This window comes from Mastomys coucha, unplaced genomic scaffold (assembly GCF_008632895.1).
Source record: "Mastomys coucha isolate ucsf_1 unplaced genomic scaffold, UCSF_Mcou_1 pScaffold8, whole genome shotgun sequence".
NCBI lineage: Eukaryota > Metazoa > Chordata > Mammalia > Rodentia > Muridae > Mastomys > Mastomys coucha.
The window spans coordinates 31641871-31656694 of NW_022196914.1; positions in this window are offsets into that span (position 1 = coordinate 31641871).

A 14824-nucleotide genomic window follows, 5' to 3' on the forward strand; every position below is an offset into this window, starting at 1 on the left:
GTAGAAGTTGAAGTCAGTCACCCAGGATACTGGGGATGCAGAGATATGAGGAATCTTCTGAGACAAGCTGGAGACACCAAGGAGAATCATACCAGGGGAAGAAAGCCATGTGCACAGATTTGCAAGGGCAGAGTTGCTCAAGCTACTGAGGTTCCCATCATGTCTACATGTCTCAGTTTCAGTCTTGGTTTTGTCTCATTCATGTATTTTGGAGTGGGACTTAACAGTTAAGGGATTTCTTTGAGTTTCAGTGAAGACTTCAGACTTAGACTTTTGGTCAGTGCACAAGTAATAATTTGGAGATTCTTGTAGTTGGATTAAGTACATTTTGCATTATAGGATAACCATGAGCTTTTGGAGGTTAGGAGCAGAACTGGATAGTTGAATCTGCAATGCCCCATATAGGACCATGTTTTGAATGCTTTTTTCCCAACCCATTGGTATGAGAGGCTGTGTGGTCTTGAGGAGGTAAAGGTTATTAAAGGTGGGTCTTTGAAAGTTGTAATTGGTGCCTGACTCATGTCATGATCTTGTACTCCTGGCTTGCCACCATGTGAACAACTCCAACCACAATGATACTGTACTGTGATGGACTGAAATCCTGAGAAGCTTTGAATTGAAACTATGTCCCCCACTAAGGTGTTTCTGTTGGCTTTTGACACCACAGGATTTTAGAACTTGCTAAGGATATGAGTTCACTCCCATGTTTACCACAGTAACTGCAAAAGTGACCAACACTAAATGCACCATTGAGAATCTCAGTCCACCTTGTCCTGGTGTACCACACATTCTCTCTTGCTTTATGGTGCTGTGATATGATACTTTGACCAAAACCAGTCAGAAAGGAGACGCTTTACTCTGTGCCATACTTCCAGAGCACAGTCCATCTTTGTGAGAAGTCAAGGTAGAAACTCAAGCAGAGCAAGAACTCAAACAGTGTCTGAAGTTGAATAAAATCATTTGAGGAACACTGCTTGCTGGCCCACTCACTGTCCAACCTAATACTCCTCTTCCTTTCTTATACAGTTCAGGACTACTTGCCTAGGGATGGTGCCACCCACAATGGGCTGGGCCTTTCTATACTTGGTTGTTCCTATAATTAACAATCAGGACAGTTTCCCAAAGTCAGGACCATAGGCCAGTCTGATCAGTTGAAGCATAGCCTCTCAGATGACTCTAGGCTGCATAAAGTTGAAAATTAAGGTTAATTAGGGAAGCAGGTAAATTATAAAAAACACAAATTCAAATGCTTTCCATTCTAGGAGTTAGAAAGGCCAAGATGAAGGCACAGGAAACTTCTGTGTTAAGTAAGGATTACTTCCTGTTGGTTTGATTTGTGAGAGAAGAGGACTCTCACATCTCTATGTGGTGAAAAGCAGAAAGGCAAGTAAGCTAAACAGGGCAGCAATAAGCAGGTGCTCGGGTTGATAGTGACAGTGGATGCTTGTGGATTGACATGAGACCATGGACTGGGGAAGACAGGGGTATGGCTAACAGCTGAGAGAAAGCCTTCAGGACAGAGGAGATGCTGATAACACTTTAGTAAAGGGCGGGCCACTCAAGAAGGAAGGATGGAAGACTCACTCACGATCCAGGAGTGAACATTCACCCTTGTATCTCAGGGCCCCTGCAATTCTCATAGCACTCATTGTCTATTTTTAAAATGGGTTCTCTTTAATAATGTGTGTGTGTGTGTGTGTGTGTGTGTGTGTGTGTGTGTGTGTCACACTAGCAGGTGTCTTATAGGATGACAAGCAAAGCTTTGGCAGAGGGAAAAACTCCCTAGAACATCATTTTATAGTCTCCTCTCTACAGGTCTGAGAGGTCACATTAGCACATGCAGCCTCTGGCTGCCCCTTTCTACTGTTCTTTATGTTAATTCCTCTGCTCAGCACTGAGCTAAATGAAAGGCACAATTCTCAACCAAGGAAGGAGAGGTGGGAAGGTATACCCAAGGTCACCCTCCAATAATAGAATCAGAGCAGAGAGGGAATCATCTGATGCCCCTGTCTGTCATCTACACCCAGTTGGCACTTGTTCCATCTGAAGTGTTCCTCACATTTGCTGTCAGTATCCAGAGTGCCTGCTGCCAAGTTCTGGTTCCATAACTCTTGTTTCTCCCTTTGATCTCTTCTTCCATTCCCACAGCTATCACCTGGTGGGAGCTATGGTCAGCATGTGCACTATTTTATGCACTTCCAGTCTGGTTTCTCGCCTGGCTTTTTTTTTTTTCTTCTCCACTCTTAATATGATTGTTAGAGGCCTTGTAGAGTTCAGTTGGAGGCCCACAATCTGATATTGCTTGGGAGGGTTTTGTTGTTGTTGTTGTTTTTTGTTTTTGTTTTTGTAATATACTCAGGTCACACACTCCAATAGACTTTAATATTCTAGAAGGGAAAACTGTGGCTTGTAGCCATTTATATCCCAAGAATGTTTTACCAGTAACTTTCTCATGTTGTTTGTACAGGCTTTGTGTGCATGTATGGGAGCACATGTGTGTATATGTGTCTGTGCACATGAATGCTTATGCATGTGGAAGATAGAAGGTGACATTAAGAGTCTTCTTGAATGCTGTCTGCCTTAGTCATTGGGGCAGAGTCTGTCAACTAAACCTGGAGCTTGTCAGTATGGCTAGTTAGACTAGCCAGCTTGCTTTGTGAGCCTGATCTGTCTCTCAATGTTGGCATTGCAGGTGGGCTGCCACACCCATCAGTATTTATGTGCAGTCTAGGAATCTGACTTCCAATCCTCATGCTTGCACAGAACACTCTTTAACCACCGTACTGCCTCTCCAATATTTTAATGGTTTTTATTTACTTTTTAATCTTTTCAGAGCAGTACATAGTATATTTCTTAATTTTTATAAGTTCATTGTATAGTTATACAATAATTATTTCATGAACACTCTACTGATAAAAATTTGAACCGATAACATTTTTAATAAACTGTTTTTATTTGATGATGGAATTAAAGTAAAAACCTAAAGAAAATTTTTGCAGAAAGATCATATTTAGCCTAGTGGTTCCTGGTTCATGGTCTGAAAAAAGCCCCCACAAATCTGTGACCCATTAATTCTGTGACTGAACCATATATATGGCTCTCAAGAAACTATTTCTATATCCCAACATTCAGAGTCTGTGTGCACATTAATTTACTGGGGAAAGGGAATCAGGGGATCTTATCAGGTAACTAAGATTCTTGTGTTGTGATTATCCTGGGTAATCTAGATTTGTCCTAAGTATAAAAACAGCTGTTCATACAATAAAGACAGAAAAATATGGAAGAGAAGAGTATGGGATGGTTCATGGCCATGTGGCAGGGATAGAGTCATGGGCAACGAAAGTCTGAAGGAGAAAGAACTACATCTGGAGTATTAGAGGCAAGATGGCATAGTCAGCATGCTGATTAGAGACTTCTGGCCTTCAGAATCATGAGATATTAGGCATCTAGCTGATGGTACTTTGCTGTGACAGCACCAGGGTACTAAGACAGTGGCTGACCTCTCAGGTCATGCCACTTCATAACTATGGTGACTAAAGCTCAGAGAGATGCAATGAGACATTTGATGCTGAATGGCTTACATGTATCTGACACATAACAGTTATTTGATATAAGCCAGGACATTTGTCTTTGAAGTAGTTCTAGGAGGAGACATAAACAGTTTATAAGATGTTCACTAAAAATAAGTTCTTGCTAATGCATGAGAGACTCATCTGGGGTACTGGTTTCTACTGGGATAGTATAAATGCCTCTCGGGAGAATCAACTGTATTCATGGCTCATAAATGCATAAAATTACAGAATTGTCTGAACTTCCTCAGTACCTACCTGAGGATAGAGGAGTGGTTTTAGAACAAGGGACCCTTTGTGAAAGCAACCACAGAAGACACTGGCCTTTCAGCATCTGACAAAGGAGGGGAATTCTGAGTTAAATTAAACATTTTCTGTTTTTTTCTCCCAAACATCTACAAATGGTAGAAAGAATGGGCCGTGTTTGAACTGGGCAGCCTAGAGCACTGCCCATATCTACAGCTCATCTCTGCTGTGCCCATGGTGGGTTTTCCAATCATGTTCTTCTACATTCAATACAGTCAGTAGCAGTGTTTTACCTTGAGGGTGTGAGAAAGGGCACAGAGAGCCATGGACTCAAGTCCCTGAGAGCACAGCAGACTCTTCTGTATTTTCTTTTCCCGTAGTGATGCAATTGTCCCTGGATTTGAGAGGACACAATGAGCTGAGTCTTTTCCACCTGAACCCCAAGCAAGGAAACCATCATTAGATTCCTGCCTAAGACTCTTGGCTACTATAACAACACAGCGTAAACTGAGTGGTTGTAAGCATTAGGCATCTATTCCTCACAGTCCAGATCCTGGAAAGCCTAAGACCAAGTCTCCAGCATATCTGATGCCTGGTCATGGATTCTCCCTGGCATGTCTCACCTTATATCCACATGGGAAAGGAGTCACAGAGTTTTCCAAGCTTCACCCTTTTGACCCAGTAACATCTGAAAGGCCCTGCCTCAAAGTATCACCACACTAGGCAGTAGGTTCTAACTAATGAGTCAGTGAGACATACAAAGGTTTCTTCCATAGCAAAGCCACTTTCTAGATTATTTCTCGAGAGCAACACAGCTCCACTGCCCTGTGGGATTCATTTAAATGCATTTAAATCCCACTGAATGTGGGATTAATTTAAATTCCCCTTATCTGTCATGGATTCAATTTGTGAGTCTTCTACATGTATGACAACTGAAGGATGATCGTGTGCCCTCCCCCCTTCTTCTTTTAAGCAATGCTTAAAAATGCTTATAAATCAATGGCTCTCAGTCTTCTCGGATTCACTTTCACATTTTTCATGAAAATTAGCAAATTCTGTATGGATATCCTGTACAAGGATGATGAGAAATGCAGTGCTTGGTTGTGAGTGAGGTAATCTAGGGACCTATGACCCATATAAGTTTGTAGCATCAGCTCCCTCCCCAGTCACCATGGGCCACCTGAGAGGAGACTCTGAAAACAGCAGGGTCTCTTGTCTCCATGCTGCCCTCTCCAGTCCAGGGTTTTCCTGAGCTCTTGGTAAGCCACGGCCACCTTATAGTACCTACTGGGTAGAGAGATTGACACATAGATGGGGAACAATTGGCCTGATGAGAATAATAACGGATCTAAATTTACATTATTTTTCTATGTATTATGAAGTGTAATGCAATTTGTGGAAAGTATTGACATTGAAAATGAATTTTAGATAAATAGTCAGGAAAATACATAGGTTAATTTAAATCTACTTCACCCCCAGATGCATGAGGGACAGCACTGGTAGGTTTCCTGTTTGCCCAGTGGCCATTTTGACAGCTAGGGATGCAGATGTGATGCACAGGACCAATTTTTCTATGAGGAGACTTGGCATGCCAATTACATAACATATGGCATCATAAGAACTTTGTAAATCATAAAGAGTAAGATACAAACCACCTAATATCAAATATTTGAAGTAGGACAGAATTCTTGTCATGTGTGGTTTCAGGGTAATATATCTGAGGCCAATCATTTTAAGAGTGAGAACTTACAAATGGAGGGTGTGTGTAGAAAGTGTGGTCAAACAACCTTTACAAGGAACTTCCAGCATATTTTGAACGCCTGAACTATGTGGAACAACTTCCGGGGAAGAACTTGAACCCTCTATGACCTCTACTGAAGTTTTAAAGCTCCTGATTGCCCACTGACTATATATTTCATAGGACTGTCTCCACCCGCTCTTTTGGTAAAATAAACACTTTGTGTGGAAAAGGCTGTGGAGTAACCTGTTTCTGTGGTCAGGTCCTGAAGGACACCCACATCTCATTTGCTGAACTTGGAAGTGCCTGGAAGCTGGTGCTCTGCTGGGAGGCTCAAGTCAGCCAAACGGGTAGATGGCGCACACAACTGTGAAAGCAATGTGACTTTTGCTCCAGCAAACCCTAAGGACTTTGAGTCAAGGGTGCACTTTTCACCAAGCCTGGAGTGAGCATGGAACAACCTCCAAAGCAGCAAAAGAGAAGTTCTATGATGGACCCCAGAGACGGCAGGCACCTACCTTTCCACTGCTCTGTTCTCTTCTGTCGCCTCGTGGGTAGGCTGTTGCATGCATCTGGAACAAAGAAAGAAGTCATGTGTTCTGAGGTCTTAGTGTGGAGGCTTCCAGAAAGCAGGTCTTGCCTATCACCCTCTGCTCGAAACACTTCTCTTCCCGAATGACAAAATATCTGAGAATAGCTCCAGCAATCATATCCCACGAAGCTCCCGCTCCTGGTGCTCACCTTATAGCCTTAGAAGCCCAGGCTATAAGTTAAGATATGCAGAGCAAACAAATCTCAGAGTAAGATTTCCCAGTATAGGAGCCAGGACTGACACAGAAAAAAATTACACCATAGGTTATGTAGCATGACTGACAAGACAACACATGGAGGGATCTATGAAGTTAGAAAAGTAGATAGCATGCCCCCTGTTTTCATGTTCTCCTTCATGGCCAGTGATCATTGCAGGGGACCAGCAAGTGAAAACCCTCACACTGAATTGCCAGATTAATAATAATAATAATAAAATAACAATAATAATAATAATAATAATAATAATAATAATAATAATAATAATAATAATGGAAAAATGTATACTTTGCTCTTTTTGTTCCTTTCTACTAGCAGGCACAAATTTCCCCAAAACGTCAGATTGGGTACTCCCTGTTTAAAATATGAGATTTGTGTCACCCTAGAATTGTCAACAAGCAACATTTGATAATTTTCAGAAGTGGGGTTTAAAATGAACATTTTGATGTGGCCACTTTGACAGTCAAGATGGCAGCAGCCCAAAGAGCTACACGAGTTTTCTCATTTTAATGTCAATTGTCACTTCTTGAGAACAGGGTCATAATAATTAAACTGATAGTGATTGGAAATGTTTACATATAGTATTTATGTAACTTAAATATATACACAAATACATGTATATATGAATCATGTTTTTTATTTTTATTATTTTTTTTAGTTCAGGTTACTTCTAAATAATATTAATAACATGGAGAGGAAATGTAGCATTTAATTACATTTCCCCAATTGCTTTCCTCTCGTGGAAAGTGTAGTCAATAAAATTCAGTTCTTAGTGTTGCTGTGAGAACCGAGGCTTCCTTGCCTGCCAGTCATTCCGCCTCTCCCTTAGCAGAGCATATCTGCCATATGCATTATTTTCCTGCCTTGTTTGCATGTGTTCTTAATTTCTAACCTCCATGAAACTCAAAGAAAGCGTGATTGCCTGGCAAATGCTTCTGGCTGAAAGGCTGGGGGAGCCTTGATGGGTGTGCTTTATCAGAAGAGTTGCAAATCCTAAATGAAGATGTCAATTATTCATGAGTCTGAGGTCCTGAATGCCAACAATGAATTATTAATGAGCTGGTGTAAATATTTAAAAGCCCCAGTGAGGAACACATTCAGTGAAAGCATTTCTACAGTGGTGTGGATAAACAGCAATTTCTAAAGCAAAGGACGATGGTGACGTAATGAGGGTTATTCAAAACGAGGCACACTAGGGTCAAACACATGGTTCAAATGCTCCTTTCCCCTTGCCCTTATCATATGGGGACCCATATTTTAGCCGCCACAGCCACTAATCCAACATAGTTAACCTTAGCAGGAACCAAATCTATATTTGATTCTTTTTATCCATCCATCTTCTCTGCAATCTCCTTTAAATTTTGACTTGAATGCAACAGAACACTTGTGCATGTTACTCTGCTCAAGTCTGCACTCCATCCGGCAGTGTACTAGAAAGCAGTGGCACTAAATTTATTCTTTTTTATTGGTTATTTCATTTGTTTACATTGCAAATGTTATGCCCCTTCTTGATTTCCCCTCCAGAAACCCCTTATCCCATGCCCCCCCCCACCTCCCCTGCTTCTATGAGGGAGCTCTCCCACCCACCCACCCATTCGTGCCTCACCACCCTAGCATTCTCCTACATTGAGTCTTCAGAGGACCAAGGGCCTCCCCTCCCATTGATGCTCAACAAGGCCATCCTCAGCTACATAAGTAGCTGGAGTCATGGGTCCCTCCGTATATATTCTTTGGTTGGTGGTTTAGTCCCTGGGAGCTCTGGGGCAGTCTGGTTGGTTGATATTGCTATTCTTCCTATGGCTCCTTAAAGTGAGCTGGAGAAGCACATCTGCTCTACTGACAGCTGCATTTCCCAAGTACTTTTTTCTGTCCCCATAGTCTCCCCATCCCTCCCTCCCTATAAACACATCTGCTCTTCTCTGCTACTCAGATAATCCTATTTAGTCTTACATTTAAACTGCTTAGTTCTTCTCCCCATGAATCTTTCTCCACACACTTCCTACATTCACCAGCTTTCTGCAACTGTGGCAAAGCTCTAAATAAACCACTTATTAATTAATTGACCAATTAATTAATTAATTTAATTAACTTGTGAGAAGAAAGAACCGTGGGACTTTTGATCTCAGAGGCCTCACTAGTTTCTTGGCCTTGTGGATTTGAGCCTATTGGCAACAAGACACATTACAGTGATTATTTTTGTGGACTTGATTGGCATTAGACTCACCAGGGAAACATGTCTCCCCTCCTGCAAGAAGTACTCTGACCTACTGTCCCCATATTGCATGAAGCGAGAAAGGTAACTGGACTCAGACATCCTCTTCTCTCTGCTTCCTGATTAGGGATACCAAGTGACCGGCTGCCTCAAGATCCTGCCGCTATAACTTCTTCACCAGAATGGGCTGTGTCATCAAACAGGAAAAAAATTCCCTTCCTAGGAGGCCTCTAGTCAGGAATTTCAACACAGCAACAGGATATTGGCTGATACATATGGCAGGAACATGCAGCAATGTGGGCTGCTACTCCAAGGCAGACAGGAAGCAAACTGAGGAAGAGACCAGGATCCTGTAGCCTGTTGCAGGGACACTTCCAATGATTTGTTATTAGGTCCCATTTAATAAGGTTGCACTGCCTCCCAATGATATTACATTGGATGCTAAGCCTTTAGCACATTGCCTGTGGTAGTCACTCCAAATCTAAAGTCCTTCACTTTACCTCTGCTGTGTTTCAGATTTCTCAAACAAAAGGTCTATCCCATAAGGACTACGGCTTCCCTGCCATACCACTGCAATTTGTAGCACAAGCTCAATTCAGAATGAGGTTTGGATGGATTAATACATGCTGTAATTTGTAGAGAGTAGACTTTTTTTTTTTTATCTAAAGACATGTACGTATGATGAAGAGCCTTGACATAGAAATCAGAATTCATAGGTGTTGCTTGACTCTCATCCTGGGTTGTAAGGTTAGGAGAAGATAACGTGATAGAAAGATTCTACACTGGGCCTTGTCTACGTCTTGAGAACTTGAAATGCTAGGTGTTTACACAGTGTTATCTGATGCAGTTTTTTGAGAGCGCTTTTGTAGTTACCCTTTATAGCAAGAACATTGTTATAGTCCTCTCAGGAACATCTCCCATGGTAGAAGTGGTGAGATGGAGGTGCAGGTTTTCCAATCAAACCTGTTACAGGACAAAAGCACATATTGCTGCACTAACATTTTTCATGATTGCACCAGAAAGGCAAAGGTTAAACACAGCTTTGAAGAAGTTTAAAGGCATGCAGTGATGTGTAGCTATTTTTAAAAGCTGCAACAGCTCAAGCCCACTCCCCAGGGTTATCAGAATGGTAATGAATAGCCTGCGGATAAGAACCTGGCCATGCTGCCTGAAATCTGCTCAGAGAGTTCCAGGGATGCAGCCTTTGAGAGTTGCTACTCATGTGGGGGGGGGGTGCGGCTTTTGGGCAATGCCTTTAAGTTGCCCCTCTCCTGTCAATAACTCCTCGTCAATACTCCTATAAGCAGCACCAACAAATGAAGTGCCCTGGGTCATTAAGCTAGAATTCAACAGAACTATCTCTGATGTCTGTTGTTGATACCACATCTCAAGCAAATAGCCATTTTTCACTTCTTCAAAAGACGTATACAGCGCAATTGGTATGTAAACAGGGAACGAAAAACCAAAGAGGACTTGCAGGGAGCAGGGGTGTGGCTCATGAAATGAGTGATAAATGTGCAACTGAAGCTGATCTTTCTGAGGGTAGGGCATCCATATGGCCATCCTGATCTTCCTTCTGAGGTACAGGATAATATGTGTAGTGGGTAGGAAGGACATACTCCTTGCTGTGGGTGACTTGCAACAAGGGTTGAGTCATTGAAGAGTAGAGACTCCTTGGAATGGGTGTCAGGAGAGTCACCTTCCTCTATGTGGTATCAGGCAGCATGCTTCTTCAGTGAATAATATCACCTCTGGAATGGGGATATGCCCTTTAAGCTGCTGATAGATTAAACAATATATTGCATCCCCTGGAGGTAGCAATATGGGGCAGGTCTGTAAGTAGGCTGAGATGGTACTCCTGTGACCTTGGCTGTGTGTGACAATAGAGGCAAAGGAGGCCAGTCACACAGCCAGAAAGAACTTGATCACAGTGGGGGGAGAGAACACTGTAGATCCTCCACATTAGACCCATATTGGTAAATAATAGAATTAGGGAGGATGTGGTGGAGGTGTGTTGCCACTTTATACAGCTGATGGGAGGCGAGGGACAGAGATTACAAATTAGACTAGAGCTAAAAAGCCCTTCCCTAGGATGCCAAAACTTGGAAGTTAGTATAGAGAATAAGGGGGCAAGAGTGATAGGAGTTTCTCCTCAGGTCTGATCTTTATAGAAAAGAGTAAAATCCATGATTCAATGTGTGGACAGGAGCCTTAATAATGGCCTGGTGCAGGAAACTATGAGTATAAGGGAGTTCTCTCAATTGCTTAAATTGAGAGAGACACTTCATTAAGTCATAAAAGATCCTCTCATAGCCAGGAGGTTGAGACCATGGGAAACCGAGGTACACAGGATCTACATGGGGATGCACAGGATTTCTCTGCGTTATGGAAGTAGGGAAACTAATCTACCTGCAGATAGATAGAGCTCTTTCATCCCTTGTTCAGATGAGGCTGTGTAAGCAGAGGCAACATGAGGGAAATAGTCCTATTCACTGGGCCATATGAGCCATTAGAGGGACCTGGGTATCACCAGGTGACATCTCTCTGAGTGTCAATGTCTCAGAAATAAAGAAGTAAAGACAGATGTCAGTAGAGGAAATGATGACCCTTCAGTGGTGTTTGATGTCCTCCATCTGGATAAGAATATACTTTCAGGAGAATTAAAAAAGAATTCTCACCAGGAATCGAGAGATTGGTACAGGTTCTTATCAGCTTTTCTGAACCCCATAGTGGGGAGGCATGAATTTTAAGAGGTAGGAAAGGCTCTGGTGGCTCTGAAGAGAAGGTATTTGTAAAGTGCTACACCGATCGATAGAGGATGAGATAAAGAAAAATAAATCAAGGGGCCCATCCAGGACACTCAAACAGAAAGGATCAAGATTCTTGTGAGACCAGAGTTTGCAGGGAAAACAGACAGGCAAGAAGCAAATTCTGAGCTTGTAACCTTCTGCAGGCTTTAAAACCTGGCCAGTGGTTCATCTAGCCACTGAAAGAAGGGTGAAAGGGTAAAGCTGTCCTACTGGTATGTGTGAGACTCAAAGTATCAAAAGGGAAACAGTTTGTTTTACAACCTTAAAAATTCCAGCAGCAGCACCAGTTGGCAGGTATACTAGCTGAGACAGAGAACACCTTAATGTATGACCCCCTCATCCTTTTCCCCATCATCAGGGTAACAGGGAGGGACAATCTCACACATCTTCCCTGTCTAATCTTCCTTCTGTCACTTACATTTCCCTTTCTGCAACAAAACTGTTGAGGGTTCATTTCTACCTGTTACATCCTGTTTGTTTTTAAAGCTTATACATGCACGACCTTGCAGACGAGCCTGGCTATTAGTGCCTTTCTGCTCTAACTGTCTATTTGGGCAGGTAGCTTAGCAGGGGTTCTGTCAGGGGGAATAGCTAAATCAATGGGCATTAACAGGTCTCTCTATTCTTTCCTGTTCATTTTCAGCAGGACCTAAGCTAGCTCAAAGCACGTTTCAAAATGAGGCATCGGATTTCATTTCTAACAGTGAGCAATTCTCCTTCCATGATGTGCTGTGTAAATTTCTCCCCTGCAAGGAAACACTGAGAATGTACTTTCATGCAGCCCCAGAACCGTTCAACATCCAAGTGTGATGGAAATGTGATAGCCATCACACTGAGAGCCTGTCAGAACCAGAACCCTAGCCTGGGAGCCAGGCAAGGCTGGGGAGCCCTTGGCTCTGCTCTCCTTTGCCGTAACTTACTCTAAGTCCATCTACAGTAAGGAGATGTTTAGTGGTTCTTATAGAAGCACCGAGGAGCCAGATGTGGAGTAGTGCTTTCATCTATGCTGCTGTCCCTAACATGGCTCTCCTAAAAACACAATGATACCAGAATGGAACCTTTCATGCTGTTTGGACCTTGATAATATATCAGTTTAGTATGCTTTTAGCTACTGAATTCTAAAAGCAGTTGGAATGAACAGCAGTTGGCTTTCAGAGTCTCCACCTGCCATTCATAGAAAGGTTTGACTATATAATGCTAACCCTTGAGTGTCTTACCTATTTGGGTGAGAATCTGGGGGAAAATGGCAGAGGAGTTTGAGTAACTGAACCCTCAATGAGTGGATGAAGAAGGTAACTACAGGAGATCTAAGGTTGTTGGATGAAAATCCCTATGCCATAAGGTAGCTATCTCTCTGTAAGCCATTGCTCAGGAAGGACCCTGTGACTCCCCACAATCCATATAGGCCATTTGCCATGGCTGTTGGTTGTATGCCAGAGCTAGAGGGAGAGTCCCTACTGCTGAAGACACAGGGTACTTTGTCTCCAAGGCATGGAGAAATTATTCTCAGCTTGAAATGGAAGTTCTCTCTGTTACTTGGCCATCATAGTGCCAAGAGGTGCTATGAGGCTGCTGGTGGAGAATTGTCACCAACTTCTGATCATTTACAGAGACTGCTGATGTATGTTCAAAGGAAACCTAGTTAATGCAATGGTTCACTAAGCTACACTGGCTGAATTGGGTCTTTGATCACTGGTTGGTGCCTTATCTGGAGTAAATCATTACCTGCTCTCATCTGCACAAGGAAACATCATACATACAACAGGAAGAATGAGCCCAGGACATCCATTGAATCCAAATACACAGACCAGCCATACTTAACAAAGTTCTTTAACCATTTGGAGTTCTCATGGTAAGCACAGAGGCTGATTGTAGTCCTTGTGTTGTGTAGGTATTTGAAGGGTGAGCTGGGCAAAGTGATGGGGGACTGATGTTGGCATGTGGGATGTGTGGTTCAGGTGCTAGCTTTCTGGATGACCTCTGAGTCTCAGCTTTACCTAGGGACCATTTGTGAACCAAGTCATGTGACAATGTGAGCCCAAGCCTTCGGAATTTCCTCTGAATCTTTATCCAAATGCTACTGAAGCAGCTTGAAGGGCAGAATGAGCCATCTGATAGGACAAATTCTCCATCTAAACAGCATATTGGCTCTTATCAGGACAACCCTTATTTGCAGCCAGTTTGTCATTGCTCTGGTATAAAGTTTTATAATATTTAACTTATTACCTAAAATTTTTTTCACAAAACTTCAAGTAAAATAGAAAATGTAAGGACACCTGTATGCACACACAAGAAAGCCACCTACCCGTTTCCCTGTAGACTAAGCAATATACAATTCTGTGAGAATATACTTGGGGTCTCTCAGAACACCTAACGATGGGACCATCAGTGCCAAAATCGTTCATATACCTTAGGAACCTACCAAGTATCGCCTAACATTTACTTTCAAAGCAAGGCCAGTGAGAATGTTTCTGAAAACTGTAATTAACATTCATCCTAGCTGGGTAGTGGTGGCATATGCCTTTAATTCCAGCACTTGAGAGGCAGCGGCAAGCAGATTTCTGAGTTGGAGACCAGCCTGGTCTATAGAGTGAGTTCCAGGACAGCCAGGGCTATATAGAGAAACTCTGTCTTGAAAAACAAACAAACAAACAAACAAACAAACAACATCCATCCTAAAGTCATTCAATGAAAAGGACACCATATGTCATTTTCAGAGCCACAGGAAGCTGTAGGCATACATTCCAGACATTCCATTCATCTCACCAGCTCACCACAGATCTCTGATAACCCCTATGCCTGTTGGCCTCATGACTTTAGCATTGCTTCCCTGGACTTTTCGACACCTTCGAACTGTGATGAGTAATTAAGTTCAATATATAGTTTTCAAATATCATCATGTCTGTCATTTTAGAAATTTACCTTTCAAAGAGGTCAAGTGTATTGGCCAAACTCTGTTACCCATCATAGTAAGCCTAGTCCAGTCTCTAAGATTCAGAGAATGTAACTGGATAATAAAAGCACAGAAAGGGCAGTGGACTTCCCACCACAAGGAAAACTAGTGTTCCAAGTCTGCCCACAAATGCGAGGGATGGGGTTGTGATGGATTTCCCCGCTGTTGCTTATGATAGAGATTCTTGATTTAAGGTCATTGATTCTGAGCTGCCACCTGAGACTAAGGAGCAAATGACGTCTAAAAGATTAAGCTACTGCCTCTTACCATGGCTAGGAAGCATGTGACAGCTTTGAATCAATACCCCGCATTCACACTGGAAACTGACCTGTCAGACTTACCTTGAATGTCTCCTGCATGGTGGAATACACTTGGGTAGCCCTCTTTCTCATTCTACCTTTGCTGTTGGGGCTAATGCTGTTCCCTAGAAGTGACCAGAGTTAGCATCCTTGTTATTGCAGAGGTAATGCTGTCAATTAAAAGAACATG